Raw genomic sequence first — 15,632 nt, 5'->3', positions numbered from 1 at the left:
TAACCCTAACACTGTCTCTAACACTAAACCCTAAATCTAAATCTAACCCTAATCCTAAACCTAATCCTAAACCTAACCTAATATTAACCTTAACCCTAATCCCTAACCATAACCCTAACCCCAATATTAAAACTAAACCTTACCCTAAAATCTTAATGTAACCCTAACTCAAACACTAACCCAAACCCAAACTATAACACTAAACCCTAACCCTAACTCTAACCCTAATCATAACCCTAACCTAACCCTTGACCCTAAACCTGATCCTTACCATTAAAAGTAAACCTAACCCTGACACTAACACCTACCTCTAACCCTAAACCTAACCGTAACGCTTAACCATAACCCTAAAATTAAATCTTGCCCTAAAGACTAACACCAAGCCTAGCCTAAGACGAACCCTAACCATAACACTAACCGATAAACCCGAATCGTGAAATGGAACTATTACTCTAATCCTAAATCTAAACTCTAAACATAATCTTAACATAAAATCTAACAGCAACATTAAACCCAAACCCTAGCCTAACACTGACCATAACTCAAAACCCTAACCCTGATCCTAATCCTAAACCCTAATCCTATAACGAGCACTAAAATTAACCCTAACCCTAACCCCAACCCCTAACCATAACCCTAATCCTAACCCTAACCACAACCCTATCCCTAATATTAAACCCTAAATGTAAACCTAACCCTAATCCTACACCTTAACCCTAACACTAACCCTAACCCTAATCCCTAACCATAACCCAACTTTAAACATAAACCTTACCCTAAACCTAACAAAAATCATAAACCTAACCTAAACCTTAACCCTAATGCTAAATGTTGCCCTAATCCCTAACACTAAACCTACGCTAAGCCTAAACCTAAACATAACACTAAGACCTACCCCAAACCCTAACCCTAACCATTACCCTAATCCTAAACCTGAAACCTAAACCTAAATTTAGCCTAAAACCTAACTACAATACTAAACCCACAACCTACACTACACCTAACCATAACCCTAACTGCTAACAAGGCCCTAATCCTAACCCCTAACCCTATTCCTGACCCTTACATTAACCCTAGCCCCTAGCCTTAAACTTAACCTATCCCTTAACCCTAATCTTAACCTAACCATTAACCCTAACCCTATCCCTAACACTAAACCCTAAATCAAAACCTAACGCTAATCCTAACCCTAACCCTAATATTAACTCTAACCCTAATCCCTAGCCATAACCCTAACCCCAACTTTAAACCTAAACCTTACCCTAAACCCTTAACCTAACCTATTTGGACTCTAGTAAAGCATTTGACACTGTCTCCCATAGCATTTTCCTGGAGAAACTGGCTGCTCAAGACCTGGATAGATGTATTCCTCTCTGGATTAAAATCTGGCTGGAAGGCAGAGCCCGAAGAGTGGTGGTAAATGGTGTCACATCTAGTTGGTGACCTGTCACTGATGGTGTCCTTCAGAGCTCAGTAGGCCATTGTTGTTTAATATGTTCATTGATGATCTGGATGAAGGGATTGAGCGTATGCTCAGTAAATTTGCAGACAACACCAAGTTGGGTGGAAGTGTTGACCTGCAGGAGGATAGGAAGGCTCTGCAGAGAGATCTGGCCAGGCTGGATGGATGGTCTGAGGCCAATGGTATGAGGTTGTACAAGGCAAAGTGCCGGGTCCTGCAGTTTGGTCACAATAACCCCATGCAATGCTACAGGTTTGGGGAAGAGTGGCTGGAAAGCTGCTTGGTGGAAAAGGACCTGGGTGTGCTGATTGACAGAGCTGAACATGAGCAGCTTGTGCCCAGGCAGCCAAGAAGGCCAATGGCATCAGAAATAGTGTGAGCAGCAGGAGCAGGGAAGTAATAATCTCCCTGTACTCAGCACTGGTGAGGCTGCACCTTGAATCCTGTGTTCAGTTCTGGGCCCCTCACTGCAAGAGAGATATTGAGTGCCTGGAGTGGGTCCAGAGAAGGGCAACGAAGCTGGTGAAGGACCTCTAGGGCACACATCTTATGAGGAGCAGCTGAGGGAACTGAGGTTGTTTAGTCTGAAGAAGAGAAGGCTTGGGGGGTGGGGGGGGGTACCTTATCGCTCTCCACAACTACCTGAAGGGAGGATTGAGAGAGGAAGTGGCTGGTCTGTTTTCCCAAGTAACAAGTGATAGGACAAGAGGTAATGGCCGCAAGCTGTGCTAGGGAAGGTTTACATTGGACGCTAGGAAAGATTTCACTGTGAGGGTGATCAGGTATTGGAACAGGCTTCCCAGGGAAGTGGTGGAATCACCATCCCTGGAAGCGTTCAAAAAATGATTAGATGAGGCCCTTAATGACATGGTTTAGTGGTAGAATTGTCAGTCCTGGGGTAAAGGTTGGACCTGATGATCTTAAAGGTCTTTTCCAACCTAGTTGATTCTATGATTCTATTTCTCTCAGCGTATGAAGCTTCTCTCTAGTTTTTTGTACATAACAGAAGTTTGGTCCATATCCTGTATGTTAGCAGCAGTTAGGAAATTACCTTTATTAAAGGCTTATGTCTCAAGTGCCACTTAGTCAAGTACGCAGAGTTCCTTATGTTAACGGCATTCATATTCCCAGCTCTCTGTCTTTTTGCCTCCAACCCATCACTCTGAACACAAAATCTGCATTTTTTTTTTTTTTTTAGCTTTCAGGAGCAGTATTTTCAGACATTGTTTATTTGTTCTATTTGACCTCAGTTCTGACTTCTTATGCAGGTGTTTTTGTCTGAAAGATCAAAAATTTGTTCACCTTTAATGTTAGCATACATCCTGCTTCCAGAACTTTGTGTAAGTTGGATATTTTTCTCTTGCTATTTTATCTGCCATGGACCACTTCCACTTGCAGTCTACACCTTTTGACTTTTAAATTAGGCTTGTATGCCTTTCAGATACTGCTTTCATCTAGTTGTAGCCACTCCCTGCCACATCTCCCTCCATAGCACCACCACGGCAGTACATTTCCTAGAACGCCCTCTTTCATGTGCCAAATTCCTTTGCCTTTTTCTTTCTGCTGTTCTTTTTCTCCCTTACTAACATCACAGCTTCAGATAGTATAACTGTTTTGATCACGTCTCTCCAATCCTTCCCATTCTGCCCACTTCCTCCTTCTTCAAATCATATAGTTCCCACTGCTTGTGTTCATACCTAGATCCTTCTCTATCCTGCCTTGAGTTGCGTCTATATTGCAATAGAAAGGTGTGTTTCTATTCTAGGATGCCAGCTTGCAGTCTTCTTGAGTGCAGAGAGCAGGATTTTAAGCAGGAGGCCAGTACTGTAGAAAGGGCCCAAATAAATGTGCAGTTATTTGGCTTACAGCAGGGCTCAGCCACTGGGGCGTTTACACCCTGAATGCTTTGGGCCTGGCTGCTGGTAATGATCCAAGTGTCAGTGTATCTGTATGCCAGATTGTGCAGTGAAATTTGGCTCTGACCCATACATTATGTTAGACTTTTTTTGAGGTTAAGTGGTACACATGCTTTCTCTAGGATTATGCAGTGTTCTGAGCAGGTTTTCGTCTCATGAGACTCTTCAGCTGGAAGATGGGAGAACTTTACTCATATTGCCCTTTTTTTTTTTTTGAACTGAGAAATAATCAATTCTGTCAGAAATTATATTGTGCATTTTTTCTTCCTCAGAAAGAGGAAGTGGTGGTGGGATTTGGGGTGGGACTTTTGGTGCGTTTTATCAGGAGGGGTAGTTTGGGATCACAATTGTTCTGCTGACAGGCAGGGTATACCACAAAATGACCACACGCTAGCTGTACAATATGCAGAGTTTATTAAACAAGCACCTAAAGTCAATAAGCACACTAAAGCAAGCACACTAATGTGAATTAGGTAAATATCTCCATATATACAGTGAATAAGTACAATAAGGCAAATCAGAGATATAGGTATATAAGTCAAGTACTGATGAAAGTTAGCAATGCATTAAATCATTACTGCATAGAAAAAACAGAGATTAAGAAGAAATACATCACCAATTACCACTGAATCATCATCCAGGCCCACACTTCCATCTGGGAAGCCTCATTGCAGCCAATGCCAGGAATCTCAGGTAACTGGGAAAATTCCTGCGTGGTGTGTCCACCCATAGGTGAGGCTTCTCTCATGGCCACAAGAGGGTCCCGCTTTTATACCCTTATCAAAACAACCGGCTTTATGCCAGATTTCTAACTGGTTACTTGTGGGACCGTGCGGTTTCTCATGATCTCACTGTTGTCCACGCTGAGAGTATTGGCCAGGCGCCCCAGTGTGGCCAAGTATGAAGGTCGTAGAACAGCTGCACACCTCTGTTTTCCTGTCTCTTTCCGACAAACAGTCACAATGAACATAAACATATAGACTCTGCCGAATACCCTGTGACAAAAACATACTTTGTTATGGCTCTCAGTCATGAGAGGGAATCAACTCTCAGCTAGGTTCCCATCCGTTACAACAATAGAGAATTTTAATGAGGCTAATCAATCCCAAACCATCTTTTCTAAAATTTAATACATTCACACTGAAATGAAAAACTTTACATTTGCAAAAGCTAAAAGACTGAATGGAGAATAATGGAGAGAATCAAGGGCTGAATCCCTATATTTTACATTACATAGGTAATTGGAGAATTTACATCTTGGTTTTACTTAAAATATGAGAATATAATCTGAGATAGCCATTCTAGATCTCTTATGTAAATATATACCTTTGTATAATACTACTGACAGTGAAAGGATGTTTGAGAATCTGCAGAAAGTCTCTTTAACAGTTACACCACCAACCAAAGAATTTTGTTTGCTAAAGGTCAATTGCATTCAAGCCACCAAATGGCAGAAAGATTGAGAACTAGTTTATATCTGTATATGTTTAGATTTGACTGAAATATGGTAAAACCCCATAAAATGAGTTTCTGGCCTACTCAATGCAGACTGTAAAATTTAATTCCATAATACGTGCACTGAATCTGGGTTCTGGTTGCTCTTACAAATATAGTTGGTTGAAACTTGCAAAGTAATTTAGCACAAGAATAACATCTAGATCCCTGGCTGCAAAGGGGCAGGGCAAGAATAAAAAGTTGTAAAGGCATATTTTTGTCTTTGAGGTAAATAGATCTGACTCTGAATAAACGCAGCAATCACATCTGTTGAGTAGGAAGGCGCAATTTTTATGTAATCACTTTTGGAATAGAATTTCCAATATTCCATGCAGTTATCCAGTTTCTAGTTAAATAAGTGAGTACAATCTGACTTTAAGTACCTGAGTTGTCCATTTTGGATGTTTTCTGTAAAATTTACCTTTCTCACTTGACCTTTCAGTTTAAGCCTGAGTTCTCTCCTGGTCTCTCTTTGTTCTCACAGAAGCAGTTTAAATTTTATTGTCACCTTTTGAGGGTTTCACTACTTCAGCACTGTCATCTCTTCTTAAGCGTTGCTCAAGACTCCTCATTCTAATGTAAAGTGTATATCGCTTGGTTTTGCTCATCACCTTATTTGGGTTGCTGTCTGGTTTTTGTTTGCCCACTAGAAATGCATGTTGTCTTTCAAACAATGCATAACTCATGCTATGCAGAAGAACAAACCGTCACTGAGATTGAAAGCACTGTGTTCTTAAAGTACTCTTTGCACTTGCCTTCATGTGCCTTAGATCAAAAGTTAAAAATCTGAGTATACCCTTGCATGTAGGTTGTTCTTCTTTCCCACTACTTTTGACAGGTAGCAACAGTCTACCTTTGGGCATTTATTTTGTTCAAGTATACAGCTTTCAATAGAATACTATATTCCACTTCCGAATCCACTTGTCTGACTCATTTCTCTACACTTGCTTGACTTCACCTGATTTCTATTAACTGCAGTGTGAACAGATTTTACATGGTCTAATGTGCGTAAACTGTTAATGGAGTTGTAGCTTGCCCTTCACAAAATTCAACATAACACCTGTCTGCAACTTCTAGTCTGCTCTCAGGCTCATACTTGGACCCAAAGAAATTTTATTAATTAGTTCCTTACTCCTAAATTTTCCAATACATGCAATAATACATGGACAAATTTTCTTTAAATTTTTCTGAAAGTGCAACTTTTACAAGGAATTGAAATATCCTTTGTTCTGTAGTCAGTGGGTTTTAGCACAGAAATGAATTTTAACACCTCCTACCTTCACTATAAACAGCCCAAATCTTTCTTATACCACATACCATATCAGGATTTTTTTTTTTTTAAATCTCAGAAATTTAGTCAGTGGTTTCCAGTTAGCAAAAATGTTAAAATTTTCCTCAGCATTTGTTTTCCAGAAAATTCTCCCATGGAGTTTGGTTTGATTTTTGGTGTGATATTTCAAAGAGATACAGAGAATTTGTTTTTAGCCAATATCTCCCATGTGCAGGATAACAGTGCCAGTGGAAAGGAAGGGAAAAATGGCAGAATATTGCAATCCCCACACAGTGGTTTACTGTACAGCAAATTCTGGGTTTTTTCTAGTGTAGTTTTCCTGACAAAAGCTACCAACACACACCCCTTTCACACACACCCCACCACCTTGTCTTACATAAATCATTGAAGTGTAGGAACTGCCTTGCTTAGAGATATGGTATCTCTGCTTGTTGATAATGTTTCCTGATGTGAGTTGATATGTCTAGATTCTATAAAGCTGCTTGCAGGAACTCAGATGGTGCTATACATCCAGATGAGGGCAGACTGGTGATGTTGAAGCAGAGAGGGATATTGCAGACATGGAAGGAAGGAAGCATAGGATGAAGAACTGAAGAAACATAGCAATGCAAGATCGGGTGAATAAGGTTAATTCCTGTTTTGGGTGAGATGAGTGGCAATGACAGAAACATAGGATTGAATTTCTGGTTTGGAGGTGCAAGGATATGTGATGAAAGTGTTTGGGATTGATTGGATGGAAGATGTAGAATCACCCTGTGTTTCAGGTCACATTTCTACTTCTCATAAAATCAGGGATCATCTGTAAGATCACATTATAGTCAGCAGTATGTTTTCTTTGTAGTATGCTGGCATATGTTTCTCAGGAATGCTCTGGTCACTCAAGATAGTATATATGTGGGATGTTTCTAGAGGCATGAAGTAAAAATTCGGGGGAGTTGAGAAGCATAGGCCAAATCTTTCTATGTAAGAAGCAGTTAACTTGCTAGACCCACTTGACTTAGAAAAGGAAGTCATAGGAGTCTTGAAAGCTACAATGTTAAATACAATAAGCATAGAAGGAGAATTCTTGTTTTCATTGTAAAATTTCAGTATAGCAGCTAACTGATTTAATTACCTAGTATTTGCAAGTCTTCTTATCCAAGCATATGTGGTATACCAAGAATATTTGGTACAAAAGCATAATGCAGGATTGGGAACAGTTATGAAAGAAATACTGGTGTTGAAGGGGAGGAAATAACTAAAAATATACTGTTGTGGTTTAACCTTCGTAGGCAGCTAAGCACCACACAGCAATTTGCTCACTCCCCTGCAGTGGGATAGGGGAGATTATCGGAAGGGTAAAAGTGTGAAAACTCATGGGTTGAGATAAAGACAGTTTAATAGGTAAAGCAAAAGCTGCATGCACAAGCAAAGCAAAAATAAGGAACTAATTCATTATTACCCATCAATAGGCAGATGTTTTAACATTTTTAGGAAAGCAGAGCTCCATCATGCATAACAGTCACTTGGGAAGACAAATGGCATAACTCCGAACCTCCCCCCTTCCTCCTTTCCCCGGCTTTATTGCTGAATGTGACATCCTATGGCATGTAACATTCTTTTGTTCAGATGGAATCAGCTGTCTTGGCTGTGTCCTTTCTCAACTTCATGCACACCCCAGCCTACTTGCTGGCAGTGCCATGTGAGAAACAGAAAAGGACTTGATGCTGTTTCAGCACAGTTCAGTAATAAGGAAAACAGTAGTATATTATTGATACTGTGTTTGGTCACAAATCTGAAGTATAGCACCATATGAACTACATGTGAAGAAAATGTACCCCCCTTTTTTCCTCCTTCTTTTCAATGTTTTTCTTACTCATCAGGCCTGTGATGAGTAAACACCATCTTCTGATTCTCATGCATTTTGCTTTTTGTACAGTGTAAAAACCCCCAACAGTCTCTTATATGTACTGTTTTAAAGACTCTTTCACAATCAAAGCTTTGTAAAGAGAACTTAGTGTACACCCAAGTCAGACAATTTTACTCTTTGAAGAAAGAACGAATTTATCTTTTTGAAGTATAACCAATTGTGTAATGACTGGTGATATTGACTTTGGCTAAGTAGATGATAGAACAGAGGTAACTTTAAGAATGAAAAGACACATATTCATTGAAGTGTTACAATAAGACTACAAGGAAAATGCAAGTAAAATGTGATTATATTCATTTGGCTATCTAAAATGTATTTTTAATTGCAGAGACATAAATTTATGTAGCAAATAACCTCAGGTAAACATATCTTTAATTACCTACCCTTATTACTATCTCAGGAAATAACGTATTTACCTGCTGTAATGATTCTGACTGGGACACTGCTACACATTGAGGCATTAGTGATCCACATAGTTACCTGAGTAATCCAGGTTTGTGCTGTGCTGCACGTACAGTGTGGCCTTCAGGCTTGTGTTGTTCTGCACACATTGCTTGGATGCAGGTCAGACTAACTGCACACTGTAACAGAGGAGCCTCCAGGCAGCTTCCACTTGGTACTGGCTAATATGCTGCCAAACAATAACAAATAACAATTTAGCAATCTAACATTTAGATAACAGCAAGAAGTTCTCATGTGAACATCCTTCAGGAATATAGTTGTTTTCTTATAAGAAAATATGTAATAACGTGATAGACCAAAAAGGAATAATCACTCTTGATGGATGGAGTTTGAGTAGCATGCCATGGGAAAGAAATCCATCCAGGGTTTTTTTGATGCTGTATGTATGAATGCAGAATGTCCAGCATCTGGAAGGATGCAAGACATAGTTGCTATCTATATTCCTCTTTATATTCTGTCTTATGAAAACAGCCATTTTAGTAAGCCATTTGTTGTTTGGCTTTTCTTACTGAGCTACAGAAAGAACCTTCTCTCTCTCACTTCACGACCCCACAGGTGCAGAACACCTGTCTTGCTAATCATATATCATAAAAAAAACCAAAAACCCACTCCTAAAAATCATGAAGTTTGAAGGTTTTCAAAAGGCATTGACAGCTTTTCTATAGTTTTTCAGCATCTCCCAGTGATATGTCATCCTTTTCCTCTTGGACCTGTGTTTTGTTATGTCTTTTGTGTCACTAGAAAAGAGTAATGACCAACATTTATTTTAGCCTAGCATATTTCAGGTATTTTTATAAGCACAACAAAAATCTAGGAGATACACAGGGTGACTGGAAGTACCCTCAATCAGTTCCAAGGGGAGTGGGGATTTGCAGAAATATCCTATATAATTATTGTCTTAGAATTTTGGGAATCCTCTGAACATTCATTTACTTCATCTTTGTAAGATCACTTTCTCACTGTAGTGTTTACCACCATGGTCCATATCAAATAACATCAGCAGTCCTATTTTAGTTTTTTCTAAAAACCTTCAGAGGGTGAATCTAAAAGGTTAAGATATATTTAATACAATTGCCAATCATACACCATAGAAATATTTTATAGATCTTTTGTATGATATTTATTTGAAATCTTACACATAATTATGTGTTCTGTCTCTCAAGAGCTAGAGTTTGAAGTTCTGCCTCTCACACTTCTCTCATATTGTCAGTCCAAAAAATAAACATTGCACTGCTCTCTTTGTGAAACCTGGCTGTGGTCTGAATTGATCCAGTCTAAATTATGTCAGTAACAAGCGAGTTTTGCCTCCAGACCTTTGGAGGATTGTCACATCTTCCTTGAAACCAATTACTGCCAAACCTGTGATTTTACTTCAGGAGAAACAGAGCACTCATCGTTTCCCATCAGGTAGATCTCAAACGAGCTGTTCAGCTCAAGGTACTCTGAAAAGACAGAATGCAGTGTCACAAAAAACTGTGAACCTTACTTCCTCTAATTTGTCTTGCTTTTATATTTTCAATAAATAAATCATGATTCCTATTAGAAAAAAGAAAAAGGCAAAAGCCAGTGAGTAATATAAAACGATAGAAGTTATATTGGTTTGATACTACTTTTTGCTTATCGGAAGCATGATTTATGGCAAGTCAAATGTGAATAACCATCTCAATATCTGAGTAAAATTTTGAAGAAAAAAAAGGAAGAGGTTCCTGAAGGGAAAAAAAAAAAAAAAAGACATGTTTGGAGGAAGTTCTTTTTAAAAAATACTGACTTAGTAGAGCTTTATGGAATTGCATGAAGATGGAAGACTTTGGGTTTTGATGAATTGACTTCAGCAAGGATTGCACATGCTCAGACACTTTCCAGAAACTTTCAAGGCAGCTCACAAAACAGCTTCATTCAAATGCACTGAGACCTAAATAACCAGTGGTATTGTCTGTCCCTTCAAATAAACACGAACATTTTGGTACATTACAAAAGGCAAGTTAGATATGTCATTGTGCAACTTTTAATGCTGATTAGTTATGCATGATTACAGAAGTTTGTGCTAATTAATGAGTGTATAAGACCAAATGCCTAAGAATTTTCAAACAGAAGTGCTTAATGAAAGATTTAGATTGTGTATATTTTCTAATTGGGATCATTGGCAGAGCAGGTTTATTAGATGGTTTTATTTCTGGATATCAATAGGTTCTAGCACTTCTTGTTCCTAGATATCAAAAAGCGTCCTTAAAGCAGAAGATTCTTGACGCCTAATCCAAAATGTTATTTATCTCCCAATAATAAATTTGGATTTATAAAACCAAAATTTATTTATCTCTCCTCCCTTGGGGAAGAAATTTTGGTGTATCGGAAAAAGAAATTTTAATATATAACAGCTTCAGAATTCCTAAATGCATCAAAATTGAAACTGTAAAAAGAAACAAAACAAACAAAAAAAATAAAGTGCAAGAGACTCAACTAATGAAGATAACATCAGAGGCTTCTCAAACTAGAGAGCATTCTTCGGTTGAACAGTTGCTCACTTCTTGATCATATTTTCAAATTCCTAACAAAACTGGAGGAATTATCAAAAGAAAAAATGGGGTCTGCAGCCTCATTTTTTTTTCTTGTCTTCTGCTCATGTCAAATATGCATATGACAGGAACTCTGACACTTGATGCATTTATAAAAGAAAAAGAACTGAAACAAACTGTGTAGGAATGCTGAATGCTAAGATAAAACCTAAGATAAAACCTAAGATAAAAGCTAATATGTGTAGTTCGGTGTATAAAAAGGACTGCCATACAAAGACAATGATTTTCCCAACACATCTATCGTTAGTGGGAAGAATGGAGAAGAGTTAAAGACTACATGTATTACAAGGCAATACTGAATAACTGTTAAAATGGAAGTCACAATTAACAAAATGCTTCTGCTGGATTTTCCCTAGTGAGAGACACTTTACAAAAGGTGTCAAAAAAGCATAGGAGGCTTTGTATATCAAATTAATTATGCCTCTTAATTATGAGACTCCCTCAAAACTCTTGGCAAGTCAAGCAAAAGGATGCTTGTATTGAAATCAGCTGGCTGTTTTGAAGTGGATTTTAGGACTTGTATCATGTACCAGCCTGACAGCTCTGGAGACTGAAATCATTAAAAAGTAAAGAAAGAAACAGCTGTGCAGACTTTCCTACCTCCCTCCTGCAAAAGTGTCTTGTTTCTGTTCTATCAGAGCTCTCTCAAGATCCTTCCATTTACCCTCTGAGCCTGTTTCATCCAAGGACTTTCTGATGACTACTCAAGGTTTAGTCCTGTCACCACATGGAGTCATGCTATACTTAAACACATAACTTAAGTAGGGAGTAGGGAGTGCTATGTTTGCTGCTGAGGTAATAGATTGTGTTCTCGTATATAAAGCAATATACAATTTCTGAAAACACACAAATGGATTTTTATCTACTTTTACGTAGGTAAGAATCATGTCTTATATTTAACTGTAGTCTGTGTTCCTGTGAAAACCCTGGATTCCAGCTCAGAATTTGTGTCCCCACAGACTTATCAGGGACCTGCACATGGAAGTTTATTGGTCTTTTTCCAGCTTCCCAAAGAAAGCTTAAAGCAATTCTTAATTTTAAACAGGTTCAACCAGTTGCAGCACAGTTTTTCTGTCTAGCATTGCTAGACAGAAAGTCTAGCAATAATCCACAGTTACAAATGGTCAAATCTACTTCATGTAAGGATTGCAATATCAGCATAAATAGGCTCACATAAACCTCTTTTGGAAACATTTTAGTGAGATCTCTAAGAGAAGATTGTTTCATCCTGTTTTGCAGAGTAGAATAAATTAAAACCAGATAAATGAAACAACTCATTTTGAGTATGTCTAAAATATCTGGAAGAAGGAAACCATGATTCACAAGACCTTATTGTTCATTTTTGTACTGTTTAGCTACTTTCTTTTATAAGGCTGGTTTATTCCTAGGTTTGTATAATAGAATCATAGAATCATAGAATCGTAAGGGTTGGAAAGGACCTTAAGATCATCTAGTTCCAACCCCCCTGCCATGGGCAGGGACACCTTGCCCTAAACCATGTGGCTCAAGGCTCTGTCCAACCTGGCCTTGAACACCGCCAGGGATGGAGCATCCACAACCTCCCTGGGCAACCCATTCCAGTGCCTCATCACCCTCACTGTAAAGAACTTCTTCCTTATATCTAATCTAAACTTCCTCTGTTTAAGTTTGAACCCATTACCCCTTGTCCTACCACTACAGTCCCTAAGGAAGAGTCCCTCCCCAGCATCCTTGTAGACCCCCTTCAGATACTGGAAGGCTGCTATGAGGTCACCACGCAGCCTTCTCTTCTCCAGGCTGAACAGCCCCAACTTTCTCAGCCTGTCTTCATATGGGAGGTGCTCCAGCCCTCTTATCATCCTCGTGGCCCTCCTCTGGACTCGCTCCAACAGCTCCATGTCCTTTTTATGTTGAGGACACCAGAACTGTACGCAGTACTCCAAGTGGGGTCTCACAAGAGCAGAGTAGAGGGGCAGGATCACCTCCTTCGACCTGCTGGTCACGCTTCTTTTGATGCAGCCCAGGATACGGTTGGCTTTCTGGGCTGCAAGCACACGCTGCCGGCTCATGTTAAGCTTCTCGTCAACCAACACCCCCAAGTCCTTTTCTGCAGGGCTGCTCTGAATCTCTTCTCTGCCCAGCCTGTAGCAGTGCCTGGGGTTGCCCCGACCCAGGTGTAGGACCTTGCACTTGGCTTGGTTAAACTTCATAAGGTTGGCATCGGCCCACCTCACAAGCGTGTCAAGGTCCCTCTGGATGGCATCCCTTCCCTCCAGCGTATCAACCGAACCACACAGCTTGGTGTCATCGGCAAACTTGCTGAGGGTGCACTCAATCCCACTGTCCATGTCACCGAAAAAGATGTTGAACAGGACCAGTCCCAACACCGATCCCTGAGGGACACCACTCGTTACAGGTTTCCAACTGGACATCGAGCCATTTACCACAACTCTTTGCGTGCGGCCATCGAGCCAGTTTTTTATCCACCGAGTGGTCCATCTATCAAATTGATGTCTCTCCAATTTAGAGACAAGGATGTCATGTGGGACAGTGTCGAATGCTTTGCACAAGTCCAGGTAGATGACATCAACTGCTCTGCCGCTGTCCATCAGTTCCGTGGCTCCATCATAGAAGGCCACCAAATTGGTCAGGCAGGATTTCCCCTTAGTGAAGCCATGTTGGCTGTCACCAACCACCTCGTTGTTTTTCATGTGCCTTAGCATGTTTTCCAGGAGAAACTGTTCCAAGATTTTGCCAGGCACAGAGGTGAGGCTGACTGGTCTGTAGTTCCCTGGGTCTTCCACCTTCCCCTTCTTGAAAATGGGGGTTATATCACCCTTCTTCCAGTCATCGGGAACTTCACCTGACTGCCAGGATTTTTCGAATATGATGGACAGTGGCTTAGCAACTTCATTCGCCAGCTCCTTCAGGACCCGTGGATGGATTTCATATACAGTCCTTTCTTTTACCAGCCAAGAAGACACATTGTCTCTGTAAATGTGCTTTGATTTCAATCACCATGGCTGATCTAATGGAAAAGAAAAATTAGTTTTTGTTGGCTTGTGGGGTTTTGGTTTTTGTCTTGTTTGTTTGGTTGTTTTTTGGGGGGTTGTTTGGTTGGTTGGGTTTTGGTTTTGTGGGTTTTTTTAAATCTGTCAATTTTTCCATTTTGGTTAAATCAAATATTAAGCGGCCCTAGATGAACCAACTCAAATGAAGTGACTGTTCTTTCTGTATCTAGAGGATACAGAATTAGTTGCCAAAGGCAACTGATGGATTGATGGGAACAGGAGAAACCTGAACAAAATGACAATGAGACAAATGAATAGTGCATTGTCAGTTGATGTATTCTACACAAAACCTGATCATCACTGGCTTTGGTGGATGTTTATGAGTTTGTGAGAAGCTATATCTCATTTTAAAACATTCATAAGCAGAACGTAATACTTGTGAAGAATTATGTAATTTCAGGGTTTATTTTTAGGGAAAAATTATCAGAGAAAATCTGGAAAAATTATGATCAAAGATTAATTTGCCTCGTTACACCTGAAGAGAAAATATGTTTTCCAATGGCATTGAAAGCCAAACATTATTTGAATTATACAATCTCAATCTCTTTTTTTTCCTGGCAGAATCCTAATATTTAACTCACGGCTTTTATGGTTTAGGTTTTTACAGTTGAAAGAGTTATATTTTCAGAGATGCACACATAGTCAATAGCAAAAGTTCCTTTTATCAAAAAGAGAGCCCAACCGAACATATTTCCCCTTGTCGAAAAGTATTTTTTATTGATTAACTTGTTTTCTCAAAGAAAAAAAGTTTCTCCGATTAACATTAGTTAAAGCCTGCACATTTGAAGTCACAGTTACTAACAACAGTAGTTCTCTGGGTAACAAAGCACTTAGATTTATGACTGACAGTTTATCCTAGGATTAACCTTTTAAAAGCAAAGGAGTTCATGCATATGAAAAGGATGCATTTTTTAAAGATGTACTGAACTTTGCATTGTATGAGATGAAAAACTCTGGAAACTAGTTTTTGTGGAGTCTGAGGCCTCTGACAGACAAAACTACTGACTATTGCTTCGTCAGTTCAAGAGATTCCTGTTTGTAACTCTCCCTCTTGGCCACTACGCTGCTAGCATCTGTCCTGGGAGCAGGGGTGATGAAAGGGATCATGAGCCTTCATATTAACCACTTCAGTAGAAAATCTTGTAGCTTAGCATACTCTGCCAATAATAGTGGTTTGGTCTATAATACCATGCTGTGAACTGGAGAGAAATGGACACGCGTTATCTTCTTTTAATTAGTGGTTGAACGAAAATTTTCTAGCAGCAAAGACAGAAGGCAGATGGGTAATGCTATATACTATTTTAGAAAGGAAAGACCAGAGTTTGCTTATGAAGACCCAAGTTCTCAACTAAATTGTCACTGGATGTCACTTTGCATTGTGAGATTCTGCAGTATGGTTTAACTTCTTCTCCTGAGCTGACTAATTTTATTATTTTCTGGGTGGTTAACACTGTAGATTGCACTTCTGTTCTTTG

This window comes from Strigops habroptila, chromosome 3 (genome assembly GCF_004027225.2).
Source record: "Strigops habroptila isolate Jane chromosome 3, bStrHab1.2.pri, whole genome shotgun sequence".
NCBI lineage: Eukaryota > Metazoa > Chordata > Aves > Psittaciformes > Psittacidae > Strigops > Strigops habroptila.
This window is presented reverse-complemented; position numbering follows the sequence as displayed.